Source organism: Brachycentrus maculatus, unplaced genomic scaffold, assembly GCF_059751285.1.
Source record: "Brachycentrus maculatus isolate JH-2025_06_01 unplaced genomic scaffold, ASM5975128v1 h1tg000518l, whole genome shotgun sequence".
NCBI lineage: Eukaryota > Metazoa > Arthropoda > Insecta > Trichoptera > Brachycentridae > Brachycentrus > Brachycentrus maculatus.
Genome location: NW_028281264.1, coordinates 42,537 through 48,536, shown reverse-complemented (window position 1 = coordinate 48,536; position 6,000 = coordinate 42,537).

Genomic DNA, 6,000 nt, shown 5'->3' with positions numbered 1-6,000 from the left:
TATTTACACTTAATTTTCAAAAGGAAAATATTACCACGTTATATATATATATATATATATATATATATATATATATATATATATATATATATAAAGTTTGCGATTAAATGTTTGCAACTTTTCTTACACATCGTACATAGATAATTTTAAAAAGCCGAAATGTCTCTTAAATCGCTTATGACTAGATTTAACCATTTACGTTAAATGATCACCTTAATTATAAGTAATAATTTACCTTTTTATTAATTTCATTTGAAGTAATTTGGCATGCTCGTGACTTGGATATTACAAATATCTTCACGTTCTCCATGAGATCACGATAGTCAATTTAGTTGTCATCTGTACTACTATACCGACCACTTTGGAGTGCCAAATTGAGAGAATATTGATGGGAATATACGATAAATGTAAAAGTACTTTTATCTTTTCCCCAATTGACGTTTTTTATTCACCAATCTAGAATTAAAGGGAGATGTCTAAAAATTAGAGTGAGAAGACTAGAAATTACAGGGAGAAGATCGAGGTGACTGTTGAAATGTCAATCATTATTGTCGATACACTCTGCGTTGTCAAGACAATATCCGCACATTATTTTTAATAATATGGGATTCGCCACATTATGTAAAAGAATTGACTTAAACATAGATAATATGCTACGCAATTTGCATGTTCGAAGTAAAAAAAAAAAAGATTTTTTGACATCTCATCGAACATGAAGAAGAATATGGAAGTCTGGGCATTTACAGGGCTGACGACCGTCATAGGCTAGTTTAAGTGATCACTTTACAACATTCACCAATTCTACCCATTATTTCCGTTTTGTGAGGGGACTTTTAAATCAAATCTAAGCTTTAAGAAATTTTTAGTTTGCATCTTATTTGGTAAACACCACTCTTTCTTAAAATTTATTTTGACACATGTTTCAATACATTCCTCATCATGTTCAAACACCGTGTTCAAAGATGGTATTTGAAAATGATGCGGAATTCATCGAAACACATGTCACAATAGATTTTAAGAAATAGTGGCATTGACCAAGTAAAACGTAAATTAAAAATGAATAGATATGTCCATAAAGTGGCTCCCGAACAAATTAATGAAAGAAAATGTATTAAACCAAGAAAAGGAATTGACAGGCGCCATGGCATTGTTGGGTAGACGCTCGACTGCTTATCTGGCGTCGTGGGTTCGATTCCCGCCAAGTGCAAAATAAATTCAAGAAATATTTATTTTCAATTGGTCTGGGTATTTGTGTTGTATTTTTCACATTTACCTTCCCTATCCTTACTATCCTACCTGCAGACAAGCCTCTAATAGAGGCTTTGCGGGTTATTCCAATATATATATATATATATATATATATATATATATATATATATATATATATATATATATATATATATATATATATATATATATATATATATATATATATATATATATATATATATATATATATATATATATATATATATATATATATATATATATATATATATTTTTAAAACTAGGCAAAGCTAGAAAGAACACATTTTTTATTTTTTTTATTTTTTTTATTTTTTACAAAAATACATTTTTGAAATACAAAATAGGTAAATATACAGAACATCTTATATATAACGTTTCTACCTCTCTAATAAAGTAGATACTTGTGTTTAGAGAGGGAGTTCGTTTCACTTTTATTTTTATTTTTTTTATAAACTAAGTAAATTAGAACAAAGTAAATTAAAATTAAAAATAAAAAATTAACAAGGTAAATTAAAAATAAACATTCTTTGGTATGGAGTCTAGGAAGGGGTGGGTCTTAAATATTTTTTAATTTTAGTTTTAAAAGTTTTATAATTTTTTATAGATTTTAAGTTTTCCGGAAGTTTATTAAAGTTTTTTTTACCTATGTACGTATAATTATTCCACTATTTAAAGTCATTTTTGAAAGCTGTTGATTATTCTTGAATGTTACAAAATGCTAAAAGTTATGTAACCTAACTTGTCATTTAGAGGGATTACTGTCTTGAAAAAATAAGTCTTCCATGTCTCGTTCTTCATCCCTCTTGAGATATCGATAGCAAATGTAGGTTATTATGTACAAATATTAAAATAACGTTTTTAAGCAACGAAACCAATCGAGCCATCTCGCAGCTAGAATTTTTATTTATGTCAACATACACCACAAAATTCTAATGTAGAATTTTGTGGTGTAAGTTGCAGCTTACGTGACTAGCGTGTGATCCGTGAAATGTGCTGCATACGTTGTAAAACATACGAGTAAATGCTGATGCGCCGGTGTTAAGAAGTTTTATTAAAATTTTACTACCAATTTCAGTATGCTCGCTTTTACACGGTAGGCTATAAATTTAGTATGTCAACATAAAGCTTTATTCCTACTAAAATATTATGGGGCGTTAAATTGTAATATGACGTACAAAGTCTTTTGGCGTCAAACTATCGACAACAATCGATCGATGAATAGAGATAACTAATGAATTTGTAGACAGTGTCCATCGGAATCCGTAGACTTTTTTTTTTATGAGATCCCTTTACAACTTCCCCCAATTCGCCAAACAACGAATAGATTCAAATGATGTTTTAAATAAAGACAAAGGGGTAAAAGTATTATATACCAATAATAAAAAATGAAAAAAATTAATCCTTTAATTAGTAGACATATTTATTTGCCTTGCGGTCCACTATTAGGTTCTACAACATTGATTAAGCACCACTTCAGACTCCACCCCTCCTTTTAACCTATAAACCTGACTAACACCCTTGCATAAGTGCATGTAGGACCTCAACCTTTAGTGCATGTTGTTCTACGATCCTTAGTGCATGTTGGTCCTCAGTCCCACCAAAATTGGATGTGGTTAACATCGTGTGTAGTTGTGTATGAATAATGCTATGGTAGTGACGTGTAGTATTGTTTGCATACTAATGTAGTGGTTGTCCTGACGAAGAGACGTGTGCGTCTCTAAACTGGTAGATAAAAATCTCGGCGAGTGGTTATTTAATAATATTACTAGCATTTTTGTCAATAATGGAGTTAAAAAGTTCTCTTTTTCAATTAAGTGCAGTGCGGGAGAACAGGGCAAAACACAAAGAATGTTAATCAATTTAGTGCAGTGCGGAAGAACAGGGCAAACACATAGAATGTTAATCAACTTAGTGTTGTGCGGGAGAACAGGGCAAAACACATACAATGTTAATCAATTTAGTGCAGTGCGGGATAACAGGGCAAAACACATAGAATGTTAATCAATTTAGTGCAGTGCGGGATAAGAGGGCAAAACACATAGAATGTTAATCAATTTAGTGCAGTGCGAGAGAACAGGGCAAAACACATAGAATGTTAATAAATTTAGTGCAGTGCGGGAGAACAGGGCATAACACATAGAATGTTAATCAATTTAGTGCAGTGCGGGAGAACAGGGCAAAACACATATAATGTTAATCACTTTAGTGCAGTGCGGGAGAACAGGGCAAAACACATAAAATGTTAATCAATTTAGTGCAGTGTGGGAGAACAGGGCAAAACACATAAAATGTTAATCAATTTAGTACAGTGTGGGAGAACAGGGCAAAACACATAAAATGTTAATCAATTTAGTACAGTGCGGGAGAACAGGGCGAAACACATAGAATGTTAAAAAAATTAGTGCAGTGCGGGATAACAGGGCAAAACACATCGAATGTTAATCAATTTGAAATGTTTGCAAGTTTATGTCATTCTTGGTCATCGTATTGCATCGAAATGTGATTTGCACAATCTGCAACACAAACATGTGATAAATCACAAGTGTATGGGTAGGTCAATAGATAAATCAAATAATAAACAAACTTTTACTAAATCAAATAAAATATTTAAGGTATATTACAAATATTCACAAAGAGTGATTTTTTGTATTATATATAAATCAGGTGTTGACTATGCTCTTAGCATTCGATACTAGAGTTGATTGCAATATTTATTCTGTAGTTGAACGTTGGAATACCTCGACATTTATTCTAGTGCATAGGTCGCCAAAGTGTGGCTTCTGAGCGGCTCTTTGACCTCTTAAGTGCGGCTCTGGCACGAATATCCGCGGGAAGGCTTTTCGACTCTACGTATTCATGCGAACAATATTTTTTAAGTACGAACCTTATTGAAAGCAAACTGAGGAGTCGTCTTTTTCATGAGAACCTGGAAATGTGCATAGAATTTAAAGTAACAGCATACAAACCTAACTCGATCAAACTTTCAATTGAGATGCGTGGACATTATTTGCAATAGGTAGTGTTTTTATGGATATATTTTTTAATAATCTTATTATGTCGGTAGTGTAAAGGTGTCGGTGTGTCGGGTACATCTGTCTCAGACCAAATTTTACAGGAGAGCAAAAACAAACTTGTGAAATTAAATAACCTATTTGTTTTATTTATTTTTAAATGTACATATCTTAATAAAACATAACAAGTGTTGCAACTACAGCTATATCCTTTTGCCAGATTATGGAATACTATTCTAGACATTTTGTGGAACAAATATACCCCTTTGCCATTACACTACCAATGTATGAAACCAAGTTTAATTGAGTTGTCCCGAAATTTAATAAAGGTCTAAAATAAGAATATAGGTTTATCAGAATAGCAAACGATTTGGGTCTCAAGAAATAGTTTAATCGATGTAATGTACATGTTTGGCTCACTGCCTTTTAAGTTTGAGGACCACTGTTCTAGTAGATCCATGTAAGTTAAGCTAAGTGGATTTAAGCGACAATTGAATGGATGGGATTAAGAAATGACCTTCAATCATTCTTTCGATTTCACGATGCATACTTTCGCTGACCAATGCATGACGTCATGAAAAATATCGAACGTGACATCATTTTAAAACTGAAATGTCTAAAAAAAACGTTAAATGATGTTTTTATTTTCTATATGGCGTACTATGTTACTCATTTAAATATATTTTAATAATTATTTATTTGTAAAAAAAATGGCGTGATAAATTAAGAAATGTAGTGACAGAGTGAAGTTTTTCAGGTATGTGGTCGTGATCAAGATAACACTGCGTTTAAATGATGCAGTGCCCTATGCACCATGGGCACTGCATCATATTTATATGCACCATGGGTGCAGATGAGGGTTTGGAGAAGAAGAAGATGTATTTATTGGTAACGATTTGTAAACCAATTGATACCATAAAAACAGTTTATTTTAAAATACGAATACACATGAAGTATTTTAACGTTTGGTATTTTCAAAATAATTGTAAAACAATATCATACAATGTCTCACAAAAAATGAGAGGAAAATTTAAACCAAACTGTGTATGTAGAGTGTGAAAAATTCCACATAGATTCATCGATTCAACTAGAGATAGCGAGCCAAAATCGCGTTTTTTTTATCGTTACCTAAAAATGCCGTCAAACTATCAAAAAGTTGTTTTATTTGTAAAAGTTTTGCACTTTTAAGTAAAGCCCGGCCTTTCCCTTTTTTTACTTTTCATCCCGTTTAACGTTTATACGAGTGGGACCAGTATGTTTAGATCGCATACTCATTTACACTGTGTCTAACGAATTTGAATCTTAATTCTGCCAGAATACGATATTCCGGCAGAATAACGAATCTCTGCATCAATTCAGAATCTGGCAATGAATGCTTTCAGTGGCTAAGTATTTTCTTCGATCTAAACTTCGTGGTACAAGTATTAGATAGCAATTTAATTAGAAAAAAAGAGACAGAGTAGAGTTGAAACACTTTATGATATTTCACGGGTCGTGGTTCTATTCCTACTGTTCTGTGTGTATATCCATAAATTTTACTGCAATCATTTTATTTAAGTTGACTTATTTTAAATTTAACTTTTGTCCGCCTCCGTAGTGTAACAGTCAGCACGCTCGGCTACTGTACTGGAGATCCCGGGTTCGATTCCCAGGGGGGGTCAAATAAATATAAGTGATTTATTCAATTTTACCCTAAGCGGAGGGCTGATCACCTTTCCTTAATGTGTTAACGATCAAGATG